The following is an 8,322-nucleotide window of genomic DNA, read 5'->3' as shown; positions in this document are numbered from 1 at the left end:
TTGGAAGACTACATTGCGGATGTGGAGCAAGCAACTTATAATTCCAAGTTCAGACTTTATCAGAGGAAACTGCCAGGTATGTTTATTAGATAGAGAAAATATTACTTTATCACTCGTAACACCGTATATAGGCTATATAAATTTGAAATCATCTCACTTGAAATGAAGAAAAATCCGCTGGCCACATCATTTCTGAATTATCCAATTGTTTAGTGTCGATGACCTGGTGATTTTAGTCACACATGGAATAAACATTTCCAGCATTTATTGGAAATTTTCTATCGACTTTGGCAAGCAGGCTTGGTGATTACCTGTTTCAGAGTGAATTCGCCAAACCTGAAAATGTAAGTGGAATACAGTCAGGTGATGGAAGGGGAACACGCAGACAGTGCAGTGGTTGCATGGGGCCGTTCCACTAATTAACAAGTACACTGATTTGGATTGTGTTGGGAGGCCACGAAACAACAGGAGGAAACGATGGGGTAGAGGTCTCTGGCACAGAATCTGGACCTGTTGCTGAGAAAGGAAGGTCGGAGGGTAGGAGAGCATTAGTCATTGGGGACTCCATAATTAACGGGACAGAGAGGAGATTCTATAGGAACGAGAGAGAGTCGCGGTTGATTTGTTGCCTTCCAGGTTCCAGGGTTAGTGATGTTTTGGATTTTTTTTTCGGAATCCATAAGGGGGAGAGGGAGCAGTCCCACGTCTGGGTCCATATAGGCACCAAAGACATAGTTAGGAAAACGGAGAGGGAAGTAAGGCTGGGGTGTTATCTGTGGTTTCTTACCTATGCCACGTGGAGCAAAACGAAGAATAGGCCAAAAACAACAGCTCAAACACGTGGCTATAGAGACGATGCAGGAGGAAGGGTTTAAGATACCTGGATAATTGGGGTTAATTCTGTGGTGCGTGGGACCTCTACAAAGGGGATGATCCACACGTGAACCAGAGGGGTACCAATAGTCTGTGGTGGTTCAATAATTGCTAATGCATTTCGGGAGTTTTTAAACTAATTCAGCAGTGGATTGAGAACTTGAATTGTAGCTCCAGTGCTCAGGAGGTTGACATAGTGAGATAATAAGTGAGGTATCAGGGTTGCAAAAGTGCACTGGCAGGCAGGAAGTAAGTTTGACATGTGTTCGTGGTCAACGCAGGAACATGCAAAATAAGGTGGGTGAATTTGCAGCATGGGTTGTTAACTTGGACTTCGATGCTGTGGCCAGAACAGACACGTGGATAGAGCAGGAACAATAAAGGTTGTTGCACTTTCCGATGTTTAGATGTTTCAGTAAGAACAGGGAAGATGGTAAAAGAGGGGGAGGTGTGACCTTGTTCGTGAAGGACAGCATTAAAATGGCAGAAAGGATGGTTGACGAGGACTCGTCTATTGTGGTAGAATGGGCTGCGGATAGAATTAGCAAAGAAGAGGTTACCCTGTTGGGAGATTCCTATAGGCCTTCAAAAAGTTCCAGAGATGAAAAGGAAATAACTGCAATGAAAATTCTGGATAGGAGCGAAATTAACAGGCAGCTTTTATGCGGGACATAAACTTTTCAACTGTTAACTGGAAACGCGGTTGGTCGAGAACTTTAGATTGGTCAGTATTTGTCCAATGAACATAGGATACTGTATGTTGATGGACCACCAAGCGGCTATGCAATATTGGATTTAGTACTAGGTAATAAATTAGGCTAAGTCTTAGATTTTGTGGGAAGTGCACACTTTGGTAATAGTGTCCAGAATTTGGTTATACTTATTTTAATGATCGAAAGGGATAGGTATATATCGCAGGGCAAGAGTTATAGGTGGAAATAAAGACAATTATTATGCGATTAGTTAAGATATAGGATGCAAAGGATAGAGAAGGAAAATGCATGGTTGGGCACGACTGAAATGTGGAGATTGTTCAAGAAACAGTGACGTATGTACCTATGAGGCAGGGAAGACGTGGTCGAGTGAGGGAACCGTGGTTTACAAAAGAAATTGAATCTCTTGTCAAGAGGAGGAAGGAGGACTATTCAAAGGTGAGGAGGGAAGGTTCTGCTTTGTCGCTTGATAGTTCCACGTTAACCAGGAATATCTTAAACAGTAAGCTTAGAAGAGCCATGAGATGACACGAGATGTCTTTGGAAAGGAGCAAGGAAAACTATAAAGCTTTGTACAGGCGTGTCTGGAATAACAAAATGACTGGCGCACGGTCAGGCCCAGTCAAGGACAGGTGTGAGAAGTTGTAAGTGGAGTCCGAGGATATAAGAGAGGCGCAAGATTAACAATTCTTGTTCGTATTTGCACTATAAAAAGACAATGTTGTCGAGGACAATGTTGAAATACAGACTGTTAGGCTAGACGGGATTGAAGTTCATGAGGAGGGTGGGTTAGCAATTCTAGTATGTGGGAAAGTAAATAAGTCCCTGGGCCGAATGACATTTATGCTCGCATTCTGTGGGAGCTAGGGAGGAGATTGCAGAGCATTCCGCTCTGAGCTTTATGTCGTCATCGTCTAATGTATAGTTCTAGACGACTGGAGGACAGTAAATGTGGTCCCTTTGTTCAAGAAGTGGAGGTGAGGCAGCCTTTGGAATTATGGACCAAAATTCGTTTGTGTTTAAGGTGATGGAAGGCATTATAAGAGATAGGATTTATCATAATCTAGAAAGGAGTAATTTGATTACAGCTATTCAACAAGGGAATGCGAGGGTAGATTGTGCCTCACAGAGCTGAAAGAGTTTTTCGAGAAGTTTACGAAACAGTTAGATGGTGGCAAAGCGGTTTATATGGTGTATATGGAGTTCAGTGAAGCGTTTGCTAATATTATCCACGGCAGGCAATTGAACAAAATACAGAAGCATTGCACTGAGCGTGATTAAGCGGTTTTGGATCAAGAATTGCCGAGTGGATAGAAGACATAGGTTGGTGGCTGATAGCAAATGTTCATCCTGGAGTTCAAATACTAGTGGTCTCCCGCATGGATCTGGTATGGGGCCACTGACGTTTGTCATTTTCTCAAAAGACCTCGATAAGTTTGTGTTGAGGGATGGGTTTGTAAGTTTTTGGATGTCACTAAATTCAGCGGAGTTGTGGATCGTGCTGGATAATGTTGCAGGTTATAAAGGAATATAGATAAACTACAGAGCTAGGCTGAGAGGTGGCAAATGAAGATTAATGCGGAAAATTGTGAGGTGATTCACTTTGATAATATAATTGGTAGTGTTCATTTGCATAGATGCATGAAAGTTGCAATCCAGTTTGATAGGGTTGTGAAGAAGACATACGGTGTATCAGTCTTTATTCGGGGATGGATTGAGTTTCCTGGCCATAAGATCATGTTGCAGCAATACCACACTTTGGTGCGGTCGCCCTTGGAGCATTACATACAGATCCGGTCACTGTATTATAGGAAGCATGTGGAAGGTTTGGAAAGGGTGCATCGGAGATTTAGCAGGATGTTGCCAGAACTGAGGAGACGTCTTATCGGGAAACGGTGTCGTGATTTGGGCTTTTTTCCGTTTGAGGGAAGAAAGTTGAGTGTTGACTTGACAGAGAAATAAAAGACCATCAAATGATGGGATATTGTGGAGAGTGGGAGTGTTTTTCCTCGGCTAGAGATGGCTCTCACGAGGGGACAATGATGTAAATTTAGAACTGAGAGAGAGAGGTCTGACGTCAGAGTCTGTTCTTTTGCCAGAGCGTAGTCTTGGAATGCCCTACCTGGAACCTTAGGAGAATCGCCAAAATTAAGGGCATTTAAATGGCCCTTGGATAAACTGATAGATGATCATGGAATTGTAGAGGTTAGATGGGCGTCAGATTACTTTCACAGGTCGGCGCAAAATCTAGGTCCAAAGGGGCTGTGCTGTGCTATACTGATCTACGTTCTATGCATTGTTCTAAAGCCCACCTCACATTCCTGGTCCTTGTTATGAAATACGGACAGATCGCACCAAAGAATGTGAAAACAAACATTATTCGGGGTTTCTCATATTCTCGACGAAAAGACCAGATTCTGCTAATTGAGTGGGTTTTATTGGAAATTCGTAACTAATTGAGCAGTGCTCTGCTTCACTCACTAAACTACTGAGAAAATGCACAACGTTTCAGTGTATGGCAGACTGTGTAACGGCATTTGATAGCCTGAAAACTGTGTTAACGACTGCCCCAGTATTAGCCACACGTAATTAGACAAAACCATTCAAGAGGGATATCGATGAGTGAGATGTGAGTATCGGTTCTGTGCTCTCGCAGGGAGATGACAATAAGATTGAAATACCTGTCGATATTTCGCCAGGAATTTGAAAATTTATCATCAGAAATAGTCAACAATTGAGAAAGAGACCTTGAATTCGGTACAGCATTTTCACATTTATATTGCCGGGATGTTTCTGTGACAATTACGAAATGAGAAATTTAAGGAGAAAAAATTGCAGATTGTTTAAATTGACCTTATTATTGCAGCTGTTCAATTTGAAAATTATACGTGGTTGGAAGAGACCGCTCAATTTAAGATGCATTATCGAGGCTTGGACGAAAATATGAAGGTTTTTAGTGGCAGGAGTAAACAGCAGAAATACCATGTATATGTTCTGTCGTATACTATCAAAGTGAGACTAATGGGTCTAAAAGTGAATTCATCTTAGTGAACTGAATTTTTACAGGGGGCTATTGTGAGGAATCTATCACTTTAAGAGGTTATTTTGTCCTCGTATTTTTTTAAAGAGATGTCCTGATGGCAGACGTCCCAAAATGTACAGATTAACAATGGCAGGGGAGTAGCCAATTCTCCGACTCCATTTTTCTCTCTACTTTACTTTACTTGTAAAAGTGAGAAGTTGCTGTTGTGGTGAATGTTTCCAAGTTTCAGGAGATGATTCCTGCATGAATTTTCACTCGGAAATTTCGCCTGCCTGAAACCATCTGTCTTTGGATTTACCGTTTACCAAGGGGTATGTTAACGGGATGTTACGTGAATGGGAAAAGCTCCTTGAATAAGTTGGTTTGTTTTGGACAATGAACTTTCCAATAGTTAAGTTATTCCAAGTTTCGTTTTCTTTTGCTTGTATTTTACTTTTAGTGTTTAAATAATTTCTGTGGTGATTAACAATGTGTGGTTTCACTAATTGCATTTTAACCGGATGTCCACTTCACATCTGCATAACACTAAGAAGTACGGGTTTGGGTTACATTCTTAAAATATTTTGAGGGTATCCTGGCCTTGACCATGATATTTACTTTTACTAGGGTCAATGGGTTTCTTCCCATTCATAGCTTGCGCATCTATTTCAAAAGGAAATATTCTTATGCAGAGCCTTTATGACCGGCAGAAGAGGGAAATCCTGAAAAAGAACATCTCTTTCGCACTTGGCTGCCATCAATATGAAAAACGGGTTGATGTTTGATTCTTCCTTCATTGGAGTGAAGTAACAAGCTTGGGCAGGCTGATCATAATATTTCTAGAATTGCTGAACTACAGACTCATACGTTTAAGTGTGGATTTACTGTACTGTTAAAGTCACATCAAGATATTCAGCCGGATTCACTATTTATGACATTTCGTCATAAGGTTGGAAAACTATTTAAAAGTTTTTTTCAACTGACCTCTGACTTTTGCCAGCGTCTCTGCATAAATGCATGTGTTGGTGCATGAACTTAAGAGTTGTAGCATGTGCGTGCTTTACTTCAGAATAAATTTCGGGTCATTGAGATTGGAACAGATAGAATAGACACCACCTGAAATTTGCACCAGTCGAAAATGTGCAGCATACGTTAAACACAAGAGAAAACTGCCCGACATGGTAAAGAGTAAAACGATGGTCTTTCTCCTGCTCTCCATTTCTGTGTCGCATTTATTAATTTCATTGCTGTGGCAGCCGAATCTCCTTCGGGTTCGACTAACTAATATGTCTAAAATTCTGTATAGCAAAATAAGGAAATATGGGGTTTAAATGCGAGCAAAGGTGTCAAACAATCTCCATACAAGCGGTGTGTGATCGATATATTTTATGTTGCAGTACCAGCCTACGTTATAAAGGATATTTAAGGCCTCATATACGAAGTGAAATGTAATGCTTTTCAAACAGAATAGCACACAGACTATTCCTATAACTACAGATGTTATTTTTTTTCTGTTCAGAACTTCTTTTTGTGCTCCCGGTGACTAATGGTTAGGAACTGATCAAAGGTGAAAGCGACAGTCAACCACACAGTGCAGTTTCGAGAAGCACAGATATGTAGAATTATAACGTGACATTCCTGCGTGAAGTTTTCCGAACTAGCTGGAATACAAATTGGCAGAGGTTGACGTAAAATCACTGCAACGGTAATAACAACGCAATCCACTGACACCATGGTACACCGTATAGAGTGAACCGTCCTGGGACACCAAATCTTCCTCGGGAAAATGTCATCATGGTCACCAGGTTGGCTGTAAAGAACAGAGTTCGAGATTAAGTTTTGTAAGTATTAGATGGGGAGACGCACACACACACACACACACACACACACACACACACACACACACCGAGGCAGACAGAAATTCTGAGATACAGAGAGACACAGACATATGGACAGGCAGAGAACGTGGAAAAACAACTTTAACAGTTTAGCAAAACGATGGCATGGAGTCTGTGTCTGTTATGTTGGATTCAACTGACAAAATTAGTTTTTGCCCAATTGAATTCGATGGTTCATTAACAAGAATGTCAATCACAAATCATAACTGAACCCACAATATGAAATATTTGAGAAAATTACACTGAGGTATTTTCTATGATATACAAATGTAAAGAATTCGACGCGTTTCATAATCAAACAGGTGGAGCAAATATGCTAAAATGGTAACAGGAAACAAGTTGCGTCATACCTGAACCTGGTAAATAATGACAAACCATACAAGCAATAAACAATCCTCTTCAGCTGATAATTCACTGCTCTTTTCACCAAGTTAAATCCAGAATTGGTGGCATTCACTTGCCATAGCATAAAGTTCAACATCATCTACAGCTCATCAGCTTCAGTAACAAGTAACATTGAATTGCACTACCAGTGTTGAGTTGCAAATTATCATGCACCTTTAGTGCCAAACATTTTCCATCTCATTCATGATAACAGAGAACGTGCTTAAATATCTCACTTGATGAATCCTCAATTCCTCAACACATTCTACAAGGCAAAAGGTATGCAATGCAATGCTGACTGATTGTGAACAGTTCCAATAACAATTCTTGACTGCATTTCCGTTTAACGATTCAGCTCATTTGACTGTCACCATTTCAATGATCATGCATCTCCTCCAGCAATAACAAAAATTACCGGTTGTCCATTTCATCTACAAGATGCACTCCAGATATTCACAAAGAACCGTGAGACGGAACCGTTTAAACCCATAACCACTACCTGAAAGAAGGGCATAGACTGCAGAACATTGGGAATAACAGCAGGTCGTCATCTTCAAGCTTTTCATCACTCTGACTTGAAAGTATATTTTCTCTCTTTTATTGCAGCCCCATTGCATTCCCAATAAACCCTTCTTTCCGGGAAAACAATACAGGAGAAAAAATGTAACAATCCTGCATCGAATATTTGGGTGAGAGAGGAAATCAGTTATATTTGAGATATAGGAGTCCATTCAGTCAATATTATTCGCTCATACATTTCTCACGGAAAGTGCTGCGATTCTCAACTTTGCCGGATATCCAGGACATTTCTTGCAAATATTGAAGTGGGTTTCAGTAGCAGCCTCATTCACAAACGGTAATGACTGACGTGATGTTTGTTTAGTGGATGAAAATGAAGGAACCCGTGTTCAATTAAATTGAAATTTCACAATTATTTAAACTATATATTAACTATAACGAAAAGGAAATAGTTTGGCTTAGTTTACTGGATTGTTCGTTTACAAAGCAGTGTGATGTTTCCAGCAATGGTTCAATTTCCATAAAGGGTTGTGTTTATTATGAACAACTCTTCTTTTCAATCTCTGACCTTGCCTGAGCTATGGTAGCGTTCACGTTAAATGACAACCTGTCTTTTCTCACTTTAATGAAAAATCAGCCCTTATGGTCTGGTAAGACTACGGCATCACAACAAATTAAAATGCTGTATGTACCAATCTTCTTTACTACTGTCAGGGATTTCTTTATTTTTGTTCGTGCAAGGCGTGTTTTCCCTGCATTTGTCTCTGAAATACTCTAAAATAATATAAATGCTGCATATATTTTGCGAAACTGTGCATCCACGTGTATGGGTTTTGAATTAAAAACATACGTAATTTAATCCTTGTACAATATTGTGAACCATGTTAAACAGGAAAATGAGTTAATCCACCAA

Source organism: Hemiscyllium ocellatum (genome assembly GCF_020745735.1).
Source record: "Hemiscyllium ocellatum isolate sHemOce1 chromosome 41 unlocalized genomic scaffold, sHemOce1.pat.X.cur. SUPER_41_unloc_1, whole genome shotgun sequence".
NCBI classification, from domain to species: Eukaryota; Metazoa; Chordata; class Chondrichthyes; order Orectolobiformes; family Hemiscylliidae; genus Hemiscyllium; species Hemiscyllium ocellatum.
This window is presented reverse-complemented; position numbering follows the sequence as displayed.